The 18,035-nt window shown below is 41.5% G+C and overlaps 1 protein-coding gene across 1 annotated transcript in view; it reads left to right on the forward strand.

Moving 5' to 3' along the window:
• Positions 1 to 1,410: 1,410 nt before the first annotated feature.
• The window catches only part of LOC141020367 (E3 ubiquitin-protein ligase Midline-1-like), a 50,829-nt gene continuing 34,204 nt past the window's right edge, over positions 1,411 to 18,035 (forward strand). Inside the window, exon 1 of the mRNA XM_073495415.1 lies at positions 1,411 to 1,587. The gene's annotated coding sequence lies outside the window, so the exon portion shown is untranslated. The remainder of the gene's footprint in view (positions 1,588 to 18,035) is intronic.

Genomic DNA, 18,035 nt, shown 5'->3' on the forward strand with positions numbered 1-18,035 from the left:
AAGTACATTTCTGCAGAACCACAGACAAGTTCAAGCTTTCACGTTTCTTTAAGTTGCAACTTTACATTTGGTTAGGTTCGATTTTCTATTTCTGTCTTGTCACAATGCTGCGCTCATGCTCTGGTTAGGTGCAGGCACGTAAAACACCTGGTTAAGGTTAGGATAACAGCGTGGTTTGGCTTAAAATACCGGTTTTGGTCACAACAAACACAGCTGGGGATGGCCAGACTTCCTGTAAAGACTATCCAGTTTTGGTCGGCACAAACACAGCTGGAGATGCCCGGATATCCGGCAAAGAATATCCAAAAATGCAGACTCGAGCTGCGGTCACCTATTCGGCAGCCTGATTGCCAATAACCAACTGTACTGATCAACTGCTCTATGCTTAACTAACAGTGTAAGCTGTTACAGTGCGGGTAATTTCTAACCTTCCCAATGCTTAATTACCTACCCTTTTAAGATGTGATCACCTAAGCCTTTTGTTCACTAGTATTAGTATCAAAGGAAATTGTCCCTCTGTCATCCCTAAAAAGTGGATTTCACAGTTCCAATTACAGTAATAACTAACTGCTTAGCAGAGTGAGAAGGAGGTTGCACCAGAACAGGAAACCCATGCTTAAATCAGTCAGCTGTACTGGCTTCAACTGAAGTGGATTGGAGACAGAGAAGTCTAATGTCACTGTATCGTAAGAAGGCTGTCTTTTATTTGTTTATGCTGGATGTAGAGATTCCATTATAGAAAACAAGACTTAGTATTATGAGTACGTTTTTTTTATATTTTAGTAAGACAAGTAAATGACTACGATTTGTGTCATATCCAGTGTCAGTCACACAGTCTTCACGTGTAATGTGACTACTTTTAGGGACTGGTAGGACTTTTTGTTTGTGAATTAAACATCAGATTAATTTGAGATTTAGAGGTTAAAGGGATGGAGATGGAGATGGCAGTGCGGCCTTGGCTAACTTGGCTTCGGACGGCCTGCTTGTGTACTTACGGACGTACACATCCTGAGTTTGCATGCGAGCGAGCATATAAGCCTGGACATGCAGACATGCACACACTCAACAGACTGACACATCTGACTGCAAACTCATACTCGCACACAGCCGGCCCAGGCTCCACCCCCATGGGTTCGGTGATTGGCCTACTTAGAGGCAGGGCAGCCCACTGGCAGATTTGAAAAAACAGGGAAGCAGAGGAGGGAGGGATGGACAGAGGAGGAGGAGGAGGTTGGATATAGAGAGGGGGGCGGTGCACTGGTTTGTCCCTGCTCTCTCTCTCTCTCTCTCTTCCCCTCTCTCTCTCTCTGCTGGGTCAGGATGGAAAGGCTTACACAGGCAGGGGGAGGAAACATGTCATGAGAGGTGATGACACAGCCACGGAGACACATCCACATCCTCACTGACTCCCAAGTTCGCTGCCCGCCGCTGCCTCCGCCGACAACGCCGCTTTCGCCGCGTCCCACAGAGTAAAGAGAGAGAGAGAGAGCCAAGGATAGCCCTCCGTTCTCCCTCCCCACCACTCTCTCTCTCTTCCTCTCTTTTTTCACTTTGTCTGTGGATGATGGGATTTTAATCATGTGGAAGGTAAGAGAGAGAGAAGGAGGAGGAAGAGGAGGGAGTGAGCGAGCAAGGAGCTTGTTTTGTTTTTCTTTATGCTTACTGTATGAGGGGCCCCCGTCTCTGAGGGAGTTTGTTCTTTCTTAGTTTACTTAAGTCTGCGAGTCCTCCCTGGGGGATTCCCGCACGCTTTCACCCTTCCATCTGGGCTCAGGCTGTATTCTCAGTGGAAATGAGGAGTGGAAGCGCTGAGTGCCAGCATTACTGGAATGATAATGATAGAGCAGTGGCTTAGGGGACGCAGCCAATGGGTGCCGTGGAGCCATCTGTATCAAGGGGAAAACTTGCTTGCTGAATTTACATTTTCTAACAGAGAGTGTGTTTTCCACCATGGGGGGTCTGCATGACTATGAATGAGTCGGTTTATTGGCAACTTTAGCCTCGCGGGGAACTTCAATCCTCTCATCCATTCGGCCCCTAAAATGTGCATAAAATTTTAGGAGGTACCGACTGTGACACTTTCAAATACTGACTGGCACAGAAGTGCATGAAACGATACGTGTGTGGCGGCGGAGGTTACATCGCATGTGAGAGTCTGTTTTGTGTGACCCAATTTTCAAAGAGCCACTGTGTGTTTTGGTTGGTTTGCTTGAAGCCCAAGACGCATAAAGACAGGAGACAGTGCCTTGAGGGATGCGTTAAAAAATGTGTGTGTGCTTGAGTGCTGGAAGTGTGTGTGGGCGCAATATAAAGGTCCCAAACATTTTTGCACTTAAGAGGGAGGAAGTTTGACAGTGTTGATTTAACAGCTACGAGGAGAGTGGACACTTTCCCCCCCCCACATAACATTTTGTGCGTTACATTATGTTTATACGTCCACATGAGCGCTTCCCATGCACTTCATCCATTCAGATTTGATCAACTGTGTTTGCATGAGCCTCCCCAGAGGTCAGGTTATTCAATTTCCCAGCGTCTCCTGTGTGCTGAGGCGTGTTTCGGGTTCATATCCGTGCATGTGCGCCGCTGTGCTTCGTGCGTGCCGGAGCGTGTGTGCGACAGCTGGCAGCCACGGGCTTCGGTGCTGCTGCTGATCCTTCTCACCTGCTCTGGGGTCACGGGGGATCGAGGAAATCCAGGTTCAGTGTTTGATCTGCGAGACAATGGGGGAAACTCAAGGGAGGGAGGCTGCAGTACCATGACTGGGATGATGAGTGTAGTTTTGAACAAAGCTAAACACATTAAAATAAAGCGGGTGCGAGGTTTAGTCCTAAAAATCTACATTTTTGTACTAAAACTTTAAATAATTGAACTAAATGTGCAGGTGTGATCTTTGAAAGACGAATGCCAACTTTATTGGCATTCTTTTGAACATTCCCGCTCAGGAAACATTAAGTGCAGAGCTTGTTTCTCTTAGTTTATGACGTGTATCTTGCAGCTCTGACTTTTCTCCCAACACAGATGAGACAGTTTATGGGTGCTGGAGAGATATATTTCATATTTAGTGCTTTGTTCTTGAGGCCTCAAAGACCTAGACAGCTGCCGGCAGCCAAAAATAGCTATTGTTCTGAAAGGTTTAATAACTCTTGAACCACTAATCCTATCCACATGCTTTAAAGACTCGTGTAAAGTGGAGTTTCTTGGGTTTTCAGTTCACTCAGAGGCTCTGGAGTGGACGCGATTACGCCATCACGTTCTGCAGAGTTGATTCGTCAAGGAAACCCACATAGTTTAGCCATTTCATTAACTCCCTGAAGTTTTTTGGGACACATGTACATGGTCAGCTCAATGGACACTTGTCAATGAGGATAATATTAGAATAAATGGCTCTAACTTGCTTAGGAAAGGTCAGACGTCGACAAAATATCGCATGGAAGTCGAAAACATTCAAGTACATCTTTTAAAATAAAAAAAAACTAAACTTGCTAAACTTCTGGGGTTAGGGTTAGAGTTACAATACTAAACAACCCACTACATTTTGAGTGAATTCTTCCATTCTCAGATAAAGAACATGTAAAATTGGGACTTTAAATGAGCCAAACTTGAGGTTCTCCTCACCAAAACAATGTATGGCACTTGCTGACTGCTACAATAAGATAAGATTAACAAATTAAAGTAGAGCCCGACAGGAGAATCAGGCCCCCCCACAAAATGTTCTGGACTTTGAGGGTTAAATAAAAGTTTCTTCTATCCATAAATAGTTGAATTTACACACTTGAATCCACGTTTTGCAGTTTGTCATTTCCTCCATTGGCTTTGACAAACAGTGACATGGAAGGACAAAAAGGCTTTGTCTGGAGTTTGTTTTGTAGTTGTCACGATGCCGACCGATATAGCAACAATAGCGTTGATGCTGTTTCTTTTCCTGTTTCCCTTGACACGTTTCAGCTGCATTGTCAGCCTGGGCGGGCTTGAGAACAGCATCTTAGCTCTGTTTTTTTTTTTCCCCCTCTTTGAACCTGAAGACTGACTGTGGGAACCATGTAGATAAATATAGCGAAGGCAGTAATTGTCAGTGCTTTTCCTGTGTGGGTCTGCATTGTCAGTTTGTTTAAGTGGAGGGAGAGGTGCACCTCTTTGCTCTTAATGTAAACCCGAGGAGTTGCCTGAGCGTTGGGGAGACGGACTCCTGTTGCCACCTACATCGCCCCCCTCCTAAAATACCCTCCTATCTCACCAGCGTGTAGCTTACACGGTAAAATTGGGAGGTGTAACTCATGAGACTCTTATCTCTGCCTAATTGGTTAATTTGATCTTCAAAGCGTCAGCAGCCTCCCACTTCAGACGCTCGAGGGGCGAACTGCTAATTGCTATCTAAACATCCTTCAAGAAAAAGGACAAAGACAGACTGGAATACTTTTTTTTTTCCCTTTCCTCTCGTCATCTCGCCTATTTCCACTCCAGTTCAGTTCATTTTATTCACCCCAGTGCGTTCTTTAATCACCAACCGAATGAGACGAGAGTGCAACGTTGCCATGGAGACTTATGACAATGAGCACAATCGGTTCAGTGAGACTTGGCAGCTTGTGTTGTCCTGTGGAGAGGATAAGTAGTTCCTCAAACTTTTTTTTTTTCCCCTACACTTGTCAGGAGTCTTTACAGTAAACTGCTTTACAAATCAAGTGTGGTATTGCCCAAAACTTAACATTTGAACTATGATTATACTATCATTGTCCACGCTGGACTGCACACATCTTACTTTAATGTTGGAGATAAAAATCAGTGTAACATCAGATTTTTCTCGGCTAAGTGCGTGCTGAGAAGGCTCCGGCGCTGGCTTCCTGTGTCATCTGCAGTACATGTAATTGAGGCGTCTTTTTGAGTGCAGATGTGCTAAACAAGTTCACCATATTTCAGCCCACCTTCACTGCTAATGTGTCGGATACAGCAGCCTGGCCAGTGGCCCTACACTCAGGAGTTAGACGCTGTAGTTGACCCTCCAGCTCCACTTCCTGTGCAGTAGTATGAAGAGCAACAAAGTCTGAGCCAGAGGGTGGCTGGGTGGGTCATTCACAGGATTTTCCCTCCGGAGGCCAGGGTTTGCATCCCGTTTTTGACCAAGAGTAAGGAAATATTTGTTTTTAAGTTATGTAACGTGAGTGAACACGTAAAAATGTGACTGATGTGACGGACCTTTCCTGAGTGATGTCACGTTACAGACTTTTCCTTACGCTTACGAAGACCTTTATTTTTCCTAACCTTAACCAAGTAGTTAATTTTGCCTAACCCTAACAAAGTACTTTATTTTGCCTAACCTTTATCAAGTCCTTTATTTTGCCTAACATAATAATGTAGTTTTTTCCCTAAACCCAACAAAGTACTGTATTTTGCCTAACCCTAACAAAGTAGGTTTTTTTTTTACCTAAACCTATAAGAACCTTACTTTACCTAACCCTAATCAGGTATTTTTTTCCCCCTAACCCTTACCAAGTACTTTATTTCACCTTGCCATCACCAAGTAGTTTATCTCCCTAAACCTAACCAAGTACTTTGTTTTGCCTAACCCTAACCCTAACCAAGCAACTGTTTGCAATACTATGCAAACTTTGAGTCAGCATTGTTTATTTTGAAAGTCTACCTGGAGTCTTCATTTTGCCTTACAAGCTCTTCAAGTATAAAACTGATGCTGGAGCGGGAGCCAGAGTGTCACAGTATGACGCTTAATGCCACTGACCAAGCTGCCCAATTTGAGGAGTCAGGAGTGAGTCATAGTAATCCTGCAGTCTCATAACTCTCCTGCAGAACCCACTTGTTATTCTGCGAGGCACTGCGAAGAACTCTGTTCACAGAAGTTTGAATCTCTGATAAAACATGACCTTTAACAGTTTTTCTATCCGGAGAAAAGTAATCACTAATTCTCTGAGAGTGCTGCCTGATAAACAACATTTCACAGATATCAGACCCGGCTTGGTTTTCATTATTTCCCCCTCCAGATTATGAGTTCGGAGATATGTCGCAGCTGTTTGATATGCATCTAGGGTTTTAGTGAAATTGCCGCAGACCGGCAGGTTTAAAAAAGTCACATCACATCATTTTTGGAATATCAGCCAGTGGAGAGGCCCCCAGAGTTCAATATCATGATGTTTTTTGACATTCCTTCACTTCGGATCACGTCACGTCTCACTTCGCTCTCATCGTTCGTGCTGAAAAAATGCAGCTGGGTGAAAAAAAAGTGTAATTGTAAGCATATTCCAAAGATTCCCATGATTTGGTGTTATGAAAAACAAGGTGCCCTGTGAGGCTGGGTCATTTTAGGCATGCTGGGGTTAAACTCAGGTCACATGTGCAAAGAAACATGTTCCTTGGGGAAACAGAACCCCAAGCTAGCTCCTTCGCTACGTTACAAAAACATCCCGATCATACCAAGTTATTTCTGCCAACCCCGATTCCCAAAGCAGTGTAGAACATAGATGAAACAGAATGGGATGATTTGCTAATCCTTATTGACATATAGTCAACTGAAAACAGCACAAACATGATATATTAATATATTTAGTGACTGTTATTCATCAACGTCATTGATTTTTGAAAATATATACGTACTGTACTGTAAATATAGGTAAACAGGTTCATTGGTAACAGGTGATAGTATCATGATTGGTATGACAGGGGCATCCTCAAAAGACTCAGGTGTTCACAGACAGGCATTGGGCAAGTTTACCACTTATATACATGATTGTATAAAGGATATTACTACATCAGGGTAAAACTGTTATCAGTAAACACAGTTTGTCAGCGATGGTTGCATTTTGTTTTTATTTGTTCGACACAGTGTCAAACCTTTTTTGGAAGCAGGCTTTTAGAAGTCAAACATAAAATCCTTATTTTCTCTAAAACACATGAACAATCTAACAGTGCAGTCCAAATATTTTGTTATTCTTTTCGGTAAAAATAATCATGTTTCGCAAATTTTCGAATATTAAGTATCTGGAAACTTGATGTTGGAAATATTGAAAACATCAGTGGTGAACTCAGGTGGTATATTTATAGTAAAGGGCACTTTTTATGTACTTTATGTGTCGTAGGTTATGTACCATATTGACATTTCTGTCATATGTTCACATTACATGTTTATGACCTGACTGTCATATCTGGAGGTGTAGGGGATGGGGGCTTGGCAGCCTTGTCACTGGCTTGACAAGGCTGCCAAGCCAGTGACCACAGTTCAGATTGTGTTTCAACATCCGTAAGAGTGAAACCTCAGGATGATTTCCAGATGGTTTTTTTGGCGATAAAAACAGGTATTTTAAGCCAAATCATGACCTTTTCCAAACCCTAACCAAGTGTTTTTTGTGCCGAAAGCTAACCAGAACATAAGCACAGGGTTGTCACGAAATGGAACCTCAACAACATAAAATTGCAACATAAAGAAATGGAGTTTTAACATACTGTACCTGGTTTGCAGAAACGTATATTGCCGACAGTTATTCTGGCGATCGGGCTGAAAAAAAGCAGGCTGCACCAGAATGAAATAAATAAACTAGATGCTGGAAATATTGGAAAGCCGTTCACATATTGTGCATTCACTGCCCGACTTAAAGGATCCAAATACCACACGAAAATCACCTGATAAGCGGGATATTTTTGCATAGGCACCTGAGAGTCCTCTAAATCTGCCTGGTCACATTCCTCTTGCAGCTGCAGCGTATAAACCACACAGATGCTGCAGGCCTTAGCATTATCCCCGAGTGCTCTGTTCATACACACATAAACTAGCTTACCTCATCTCTGCCAGCTCTCTGGGGCCGCTTTCACGCAGAAAACATTTCATTATCCAATCAAAGTTGCAATGATAATTTAGCACTTCGGGGAATAACCACCACTTAATCACTTTCATGTCCGCCAAGGGGATCCTGAGCATATATTTTGAGGCAACATTATTGTATGTAGAATAATTGTAATCACGGAAGGAGGCGTTAACTAAATTTGCAGCGTCTTAGAAAGGAAATATAGCGCGCTCGATCATCCCAAACGGCATTCCCAGGGTAATATTTCTCTGCATTTTCCTCCCCTGTCAGTGTAAAGATTAAATGAAGACATGTGAGTATGTGATAGGCGAGTGTTTGAGTGGGATTTTGCTATAAAGAAGAGTAACCTTGGAGCGCAGCATGCTCAGCTTTCAGTTTATCTGGCACTGTGTGTGTTCGCGTGTGTGTGTGTGTGTCTCACTGGTGCAAAGATCACCCACCCTGATGAAATATGTCCTTGACAGCACCAGACTTGTTTTTGTCTCTTATAATCTCCGGCCTCCAAACATCACATCTAATTTCCCATGCAGCACTGTACCCAATCTGGGTCACACGAGCAGACAGACCGTGCCCGCCCACACACACACACCAACACAAAAATCACAAACGTCACCCTGTATCATAATCACTAATAGCCTCGGCATCCCGGACTACGACCGGCCAATCCTGTTAGGTGTGACTGACCGCGTCGGAACATGAAAGGCTGTGATTGGTCACAGCTAGTGTGGTCGGAAGCGGATTAGGGATCAACATGGCAGGGTGTCTGGAGTCAGACAAAGACTGTGCGTGTGTGCGTGTGTGTCTGTGTGTGTGTGTGGCAACATTCAGCGTTGTTAACTTGTTAATAATCCAGCGAATGCAGCCTCGTACTGTACGGGGGAGATGACGGGAAGTTGAGGAGACGAAGATGAGAAGGAGGAACGCGAAGAAGATGAGAGAGATTTTCAAAATCGTACTCTCCTTTGAGTTTGACATCTAAAGCTTCTTTCCTTTTTTTTTCATTAGTCTAAAAGTGGAGTTTGGACTTCTTTTCGCTTCAGCTTTTGGGCATGTTCATCGCCCCAACTTTTTTATTCCTCTGTCCTAATTGGACTCTCAGCACCTCCACCTGCCTGCGAGCCAGTGTGCTCCACATAAAGTGAATTTCTTCCAGCACTCGCGCTGCAAGATTTATCACGTACTTCCCACAAGCTGTGCCCAAGACAAATATTTAGGAGGGAAATGGTGTAGAAAAATATTTTGACTTAGCTCCACATGGCGGGGGGAGCATATCAGCACTCTTTCCTCATGGCTGCAGTGTACGGGAAGGTGATACAATCTTCTTTAAAGGGGCACTATGGAACTTTAAACTCAGAGTTTTAAGGTTTAGAATATTAATGAGGGAACTCGGAAATGTTTATTTTTTCCATAACTGAATAAACAATCAGAGGAAAATAAGGTTTAAAGCCAGAAAGGTGGCGGGGTCCGACAGAAAACAATAAAATGCCTTTCCCAAAACTACAGAATGCACCTTTAAAAAAAGTAAAAACAATCAATTTACAAAGGACATTTTTTCAACCTTGGCACAGATAGTATGTCCCTGAAGAAACGACTTGTGAATCAAGGGTTAATCTCTCTGAAAGCAGATTATTCTGAATACAAATCCCATAAGCGCTCGAAATTCTTCGACAGATCGGAGGTAAACAAGGTGTCGAAAGGTTTAGATGTTGTTAAAAATGGAGAGGGGGGACATTTTATAAAGGAGGGGAAACACAAAAGGGTAGAGGTTGTGTTTCATAATTCACAAAAAAGTCAATAATGTATGTCGTTTTTTATTTTTTCAGAAATATCTGAATAATTGAGCACCGGCTCTTTCTCCGTGTGTCCCTGCTGTGAAAGTAGGTGACGTTTGTGGGCTTGTTAAAACCTGAAGCTGTGAAGAGATTAAAATTTTGAGCCCAAATTTGATCCTTTAAGTCTTGTTGACCTTCAGTTTTTAGATAATGCTGGAACATATTACAGTCCAAACGTTAACCAGGCAGGCATTCTTTGCTCGGAAAACGTGGCATTATAAAAAATAAAGGTTAACGGGCGCATATCATCGTGTTTGCGTCTGCGTTCCAACATTCTGCCGTACGTTTGCTATTTTCCGCCTCCTGAGAGTTAAAAGCGAGTCATTCTCATACAGTGACACACACACAGTGTATGCTGATTGTGCGAGCCAGGTCAATGTGGATGACCTACTTCTCGGTTCTGCTCCGCGGACTGCCACAGCCGCTCACGTCAACTCGCCAAATGGAGCCCTCCACCCACTCAAATTTGTGTTTTCGGAGGAGTGGGTGGGGGCGGGGGTGGGGTCAGATGGCTTTTGGCTGCTTATCGTAATGATTTTTTGGGTGATTTTTGTGTCACATCATTTACTGGGAGCCGTGAAGGAGTAGATTTTTTTTTTAGCGCAGTTTGTCAAGTAATGGCATTGCTGAAATATTCATTTTGCTAAAAAGCCAAAGTGGCGGTGAAATAAAACTCCCCCAAAGCAGATTAAGAGGCTTTTATTGCTAAGAGACTGGGAGAAGAAAGTGTGGCTGGAACCAGAATTATTAACAATTATCAAGAGTACATCAGCATTATGAGGAGCTCCATACATTATGGAGAAACACGAGAACCCCTCACATTCTTTTCCCATCTCATAAACACACTCTGTCTCTGCTTGCCTCTGTTTTTGTCTGCATCGTGCCCTCGTTGAATCAGTTTTTAGAAAATGGACAGAAAGAGCCCCCATGAAAATTTTAACAGCTTAAACTATGAGTGGAAGGGAGAGCCTCAACCTCCTCGGACCTGAAGTCAATGAAAGATTCAGAAGTCGGGCGGGGACTAATGTGAGGAGTTGGCCCAAATATAAACAGGAAGACAGATCAAAAGTTGAAAGAGGTTTAATTTCTCAAGTTCCAATGAGCCAGTGGACATTGTTCAGGATATTAAAAGTGATGTTTCGTTTTATACCGGCTGCACATTTTAAAAGGTTACTTGCTGGTGTTCATGGATCAGGGGTTTTTAGAAGGTTTTGTTTCAGAATAAAAATGCCACATAAAGCTGAGAGTAGCATCAGGGCAGCGACCTTTGTTCCTCTCTAAAAATAGAAACATAGCATTTTGGACTTCTGTTACACAATGTGGTAACAGGAGAGGGCTGGAGCAGTAAATCTGTCAGGAACAGACAGATAGGAAGAAGATGACACAGGGATGTCTGGTTCTTTTGAAAGGGGGAGCATTTCTGACAAAGATCCTCTGATGTACGGAGGCCAAGAAGTGCCATACTTGCAATATTTATTTTTTTTAAATGCCATTATTAAGATCAGCAATTATGTTTTTATTTATAATATAAATAAAAAATATATATCATACATATGATGTAATGTATTAATGTAATGTATTTATTATTTATAAATTTATTTATGTTACTTATTTTTTTTAATTAAGAAAACAAAGCTGTCATAGAGACCTAATTATATCGCCAACCCGTTATCACAAAAAATGTTGTTTCTTCTTCTTACTTTTAAATATTTTTTATTAAAAATATTCTGAAAACAAATGTCGAATGTAAATAAAAAGTTAATAAGGTTTGGTTTGAAGCTCCAAAACCCAACCCACAGAGCAGTGTGTGTGGTTCATGGTCCACTCTTATGTCATTTACGTCATTTTTAATTCTATTTTATATTTTTTTGATAAATTATCTCGTTATCTCAAGAAATCTCGTTGTAAGTGGCTTTGGACGAAACCGTCTGCTAAATTCCCTAAATGTAAATGTAAATGTTAATGTAAATGTAAGAAAACCGTCTGTGTTTGCTTGAAATAATGAGATAAATTAACCTGTTAACACGAGGATATGAGCTTTTTGAGTTCAAGATACTGAAATAATTAACTTGTAAGAAGTATATGTAAGATAACAGTATTAAAATAAATAATTTCAGTAACGTCTGTTCTTGGCTTCCGTACAGAAACGTAACATATCTATTGAATGTTATGTTGTTATCTATGTGCGGTTACATGGATTACAGTCATGTTCAGAGTTTCATATTTTTACAGTCAACTAAAAATCTTTCTCAAGTTTTTTCTTTTAATTACAAGCACATAGAAGTATTGCTTCATGTTGCGCTCTTCATAAAGACACGGCCACATTTAAACGAACGCGGCACTGCGATTTCGCCGGTCAAAAGTCACTACTGTTGAGTGCAATGCAAAGCTAAGATGGAGGATTTGCGAATGTTTTGTTTGCCCCTTCACATGTGTGACAGTGCCTGATTTAGTCTGCGTGAAAGTGGTGAGAAGTGATCAGGAAACAAACTCAAAGTGGATGACAGGCTTAAAAATCAATCTCAGTGTTTCTTGTGTAAGATTTCTTTTAGATGTCCTTTTGGGTAATCAGTTTCAGATCTGACTAATACACTGTGAAAGTCAACTTGACTAGAATAGGCTGTAGATAATATGACTTTTTGGCTGGACTGCAGCAAAGCAGGGCCACATACGGGAGTTTCCTCTTCCACTAGCTCTTTCAAAATGAATAGGTGCAGACAGTCCTCAATTACATCTTCAGAAGCACAGTGACGAGACGTCCAGCCATATACTTTCCACGACTGTTGTTCTTTTAAGTTTCAGGCTGACTATTTGGAAAGCAAAACACCTGTAATAGGCATCTGAAGTATGCACTTGATGTCTCCATGCCTGATGTCATGCTAAGAGACTGAAGGAAATAAGTCATATCGGCTATCTCGGGTAACATTGGTTTGTGCTACTGGAGTGTAAATCAGTAAAAGAGCGGGAAAGAGCTGCTATCGTTAGCACTATAGCTTCCTCACAGGGGGGAAATACTACACAGTAGATATGGTTGTTGTGAATGAACAAACTAATGAATTTATGTAATGATGTGACCTTTGACCTTGAAAATAATACTTTCTTGCTAGTTGGACTGAGTGAGGACTGAAATGACCGAAAGTTGACGGCTCAGAGCAAGCACCGCCCATCGAGAGCAACAGCTTGATCCAAGATGTCGTGGTGGAGACAGGTCTCTGTGGTCACATGTCTCTGTAGGCACAACAGTCTCTGAGTCCCATTTTGTCCATTGTCCTTGTCCTCTGACCAGACATTAGCAAGGAGGAGCCTTAAACCAAGCTAGATTAGCATGGCTCTTATTTAAATTCATGTTGCATAACACCAATTAAAATGTAACTGGATGCATTGGAGGAATGTAAAATGGAGGAAGGAAGGAGAGGAACAAAAACCATACAATTTATTTATACTTTCTCTAACCATGCCATGTATAAAAAACGTACAGTATAGAGGTATAGGAGGACATATTTTGTTTGGTTAAATTTAGAATGGACATGTACTTTTTAGGTAAACATCCTCCAGTTATGTTGATTTCTTTTGGCTGGATGGTTATGAAAAACCAGGCTTCCGAGAGGGAACATTTCTTGGAGCAGATTTTTACCAAGCTTGTGGAGAGAAGGCAAAAATATTTTGTTCCAAGACCGAACCGCAAAATAACCTGCAATTTTGTAATGAAATGAAACGTCTGAGCACCGCAACTGCACTTTTGGTGTCTGTTCTGCGTGTGCATGACAAGAAAATAGATCAAATCGGTCAGAATATGGATATAAAGTACACGGATTATGTTCCTCTGCTCGGTACGAAGCATTCATATCTCTCATGCTGCAGGGTAAAAAGAGGAGGAGGAGTGAGAGTGTGGACGATTCTCTCACTTCTCATTCAGCTTTGTATTGCCCCCCACTGAAGAGCATTGGTACTGACGTTTCAGTGTTGCCAGCAGCCTTTTCACACACGCTGGCAGCTCTGACAGTCATGAAGCGCACAGTGATGGTGGGAAAAATAAACAACTCGGCTTGGATTTTCACCAATCTGCCCTTCCAGCCTGAATGCCCTTTCTCGCCTTCTCGCATTCCTGTTTTCTCTTCCCCTCTGACTGCACATCCCCATCGCTGTGCTCCTCTCCCCCTCGCTAACACTCATCCTCCTTCTGTTTTCTGCTCTGTCGCAGCCATGCATGGTTCAACAGTGTCACCTACGGTGTGCTGAGAGGCACTTCAGCCTGTCTCACCTGCCGGTTTGGGTCTGTGTGACTGTCTGTGTCTACTTTTCAGCACAGATTTAGGTTTGCGAGGGTGAATTTATTCTCTTTATCCTTTAGCACCTCCAGGCTTCCCTCCTGTCGAGCACTTCCCTGTCAGAGCTCCATCAGTGTCGAACTTTCCCAGCTCCGTCTGGAACTTTTCTCTGCTCCTGTAAAATGCTGTTTGTGGACTACATGAAATCCCCCTTGGACTTTTATGACTCAAATCTGCCATTCAGTGTGTAAAACGCTCAGTGTACAGTGTACGGCTATAGACATTGATTCAAAAATGGAGGTTTTAACTGGGAACAGTGGGCTGAGAGCATAAATGGGAATACTTTGGAGCAGGAAGTTAAAATAGGGTGTTGCCATGCGAGAAAGGAAATTAGTTATGTAAGATTATGGCCATATTAAAGCTGTTGTAATTTAACTCAGGTTTTCCACTGAGCAACATTAACTTTAGTACTGGTGTGGGTGCAATCTACCGAGCTGGTTTCATCACAATTAAAGCTGCATTAATTGATTTCTGGCCACAAGGGGGCAGTAAAACAAGCTAAAAACACAACGCTAACCGTTGCCTGTTTACAAACCTGACACAAAGCAACATTAGCATTCATCTGGAGTCTTGTGTCTGGCATACCAACTAATGGAAGTCCAATACACGCCCTCCTCCTGTTTTCGTCTGGACCGTCTATCGAATGAATTAAAAAGCTCTTTAGCTGATTAATCTGAGTGGGAACTGCAAAGTTGGGAGATAATTCTCTGTGTGTTTGCAACCCTTTTAACATTATACAGAGCCCCGTGATCTGTTGTTTGTATAAAATATTGATTAGTGCAGCTTTAAGGACCATTTAATTCCGTTTGTCAGCTTTTAAGCCCTGACTTTTTGTGTCTGTGTGTGTTGTTTGTCCACGCATCTACATTTCTGAGAGCCTGGGTACAAAATGAGTAAGACTTCTGAAAGATTTGTTCCTGGTGATTAATCACGCACAGCCTAAACGCTTCCCCGTTGAGTTAGACAGAGCTCTAGTGGTGCCATGGAGCCGTTTTTCCCCTTTTTGTTTATCTCACGCATGATGAGACACACAAAATGATACGCAGGTGCCACACAAGATATGCCAGAGTTTGAAATGCTTATGCAACCGACACTTGTGAGAACTGAAGGATGTACACTGAATGTTCAGTTTGGAATCCTTTTTCCAGCAGGAGCCAAATGGGTAAAAGGTCTAGAACTGGAGATCTTTTTGGCGTTGTCATTATTCTGCATGTTTAAAACCAGTAACACTCTAAAATAAAAATAATTACCTCCACCAATTAGTTTATTTTTTCACCCTTGTACATTTGTCAGTTGGTTGGTTGGTTTGTTACCGGGCTTATACAAAAACTGCTGCACGGATTTCCACGAAACTTTAATGGAGGATGGGTCTTGGCCCAGAATAGACCCCATTAACATTTGGTGCTGTTATGGATAATCCAACAACAGGGCGTTGTTCGACATTTTTGTTAATTTCTCAAGGAATAATGCACGGATATTGATGAAAAAAATCAGGTGTATTTAAGTGGCTGTTATCTGTGAATGAGTACAATTTGATGCTGATCATAAACTTAAATTATGGTTAAGCAGTAATAGGTGGATTAAAAATCAGAGTTACATAGGGCTATCGAGTTTGTTATTGAATTAGGCTCGACTGAATTAAAGGGGGCTGCTGGGCCTTTTGCACTACTGAGTTTTTCGTCAAAGACATCCATCTATTGTGCTGCAGAGACATCTTCTGAAGTTAGCATGCTAGCCAGCTAGCGCCATCTTTTCCTGTCGACCTCAAGATGCAACAGTCTGATAGTATAGCAAGCTCAGGACTGCAGAGCCTTGTCGCAAGGATAACTGAGCTAACAGCAGCTACAGTTAGCATGAGTATGAATTTGAGAGGTTGCCAGTTGTTACATATTGCGCCTTTAAGTAAACTTCAGTTAATAGTTACTTCACTGTTAACAATGTAATGCTATATAAACCATTTATTAAGCAATTGTAAAAGTTTGTAAACATCAGCTGCAACTTTATAGTGGCCATTCGAAATATGTTTATAGATGAACTACACAGTATTCATTAACTATGTACGAAGTATTAAAAACATCAGTAATAAATCTTTTATAAAGTGTTTTATTGTTTGTAAACTATTGACTGAGGTTTAAATAACTATAAATTTAAAGGTGTACTATGTAGTTTTGAGATTTGAAACTAAATAAACAAACTCTCTTTGTTTTCATGACTGAATAAACTGAATAAACAAACTGACCTTAAAGGACAACACAGTTTCATACTGTTTCACTTTGTTTATATTTGGCAGACCCTGCCACCTTTCCAGCTTTAAACCTTATTTTCCTGTGAGAACAGCTTGTTTATTCAGTTATGAAAAAATAGATATTTCTGATTTTGTATTTTTAACTCATTATTATTGTAAATACTAAAATTCTGAATTCAAATTTCACACAGTGCCCCTTTAGGATTAATAATGATGGTTGTTATAAAGTGTTAGCTAAATGGATTAAATGAGAATACAGACACCAAATTCTTCTTAGTCTTCTTTGTAGAGCTATCGTGTATGATGCTAACAGATAACATATTTCTATGTTCAGCCTCCTACAGTTGGCTACTGTCATATCAAATCAAGCTGATAACTTGGAGTTAAAGTTGCTACATGTTGGACACATGGGTGATTTGTTCGGCAAACTGACCAAAGGTCCAAGAGCACATGTTCTCCGAGTTTTACCAGACCGTCAACAAACCTCAGTCTTCATATCTCTTGAACACAAACACCTGAGGGAGGCTCTCTGGTGCTTCGGAGGAAACCGCCGTGTGAGTGTGTGTTCGAATATGTGTGTGTATCGATGCAGACGGACATGTAGGGGCGCACACAAGCGTAAAAATACGACTGTTTGTGTGTATCTCTGAGGATTTGTTGTGTTTAAAGTCCCTTCAAACACAACAACACTTTCATTGCAGTCGAAGCGTGTGATTGCTGAATCGCTCCCATGCAATTTCTGTCCTCTTCTCCCTCGGCTTTATATCCTTCCATATTTGCCGCATTTGAAATTTCGGCTTTGAATTCCTTCTTTGGAAACTGAGGATCAAAATTGCTTGACTCTCATAAGTTTAGAATTTTCCTATATCATCATAAACCCAGAAATGTCATTTACGCACAATATTCCCCCTCCCCTGCAGTGCAAAGTCATGCTATCTGGCCTCAGACATCACAGCCAACTTAGTTTATCTCTCCCCTTTTCGTTTTTTTTTTCTGCAGAGGATGAAAGGAAACCATATATAGAGATGGACGAATAGGAAGAGATAGTGCGAGCGTGGTGGTCCACTCAGATGCACACAAGCCTTTAAGCTCAGTAAACAGTGACATCTGCTGCACTGTAGGGTTTAGAGTGGATGCTTCTCCTGCCTCGGCCATTCGACTCAGGAAGCATTATGTCTTTTGCCATCGTCATTATCATGATTTGTAGAGGTCTTTGCTAGAATTAGCATTAATTAGATTGCTAATCTTTAGATTTCACTTCAGTAGATTCGCACAAAAAACTTCATTTCAATACATTTTTGGTTGAATAGATTCTACTCCCCCGGTCTTATCTGTTGTTTTTTCTTTGCAGTGATCCATTTTCTTCAAGGGTTTGTTGTTCATCTAATCTTGAAAAGTTTTTTCTTTCTTTCTTTTGTCAGTAGCTGTGAAATCCCCATTTTCTGCCACAAACTAACTGAATTGTTTTATTAACAGCCCCCGGGCTAAGTTCATAAATAAAGAAAGGAACAAAGAAAGCAGAGCAGAGATACGCAGAGCCAAAGTTAACTTTTGGACGGGCTGATAAAACTGATTGAGAAAGAAGTTATCAAGATCCAAGCCACAGTTATTTATCAGCTTACTGATGTCTTTATCACACTAAGTTCGAATATTTCCAGACAGATTTTAATTAAAGAAACAATTAAACAAAACAGAGCCCCCCTTTAATATCTTCTAACCTCGTCACGGCTGCGATAACGAGGAAAACTTGTAAAAATACTGACTACTGGATGTTGTTTTTGGTAAATTAAAGGTGCACTGTGTAGTTTTGTGGAAGAAGTTTTAA

Source organism: Pagrus major, chromosome 24 (assembly GCF_040436345.1).
Source record: "Pagrus major chromosome 24, Pma_NU_1.0".
Lineage (NCBI taxonomy): Eukaryota > Metazoa > Chordata > Actinopteri > Spariformes > Sparidae > Pagrus > Pagrus major.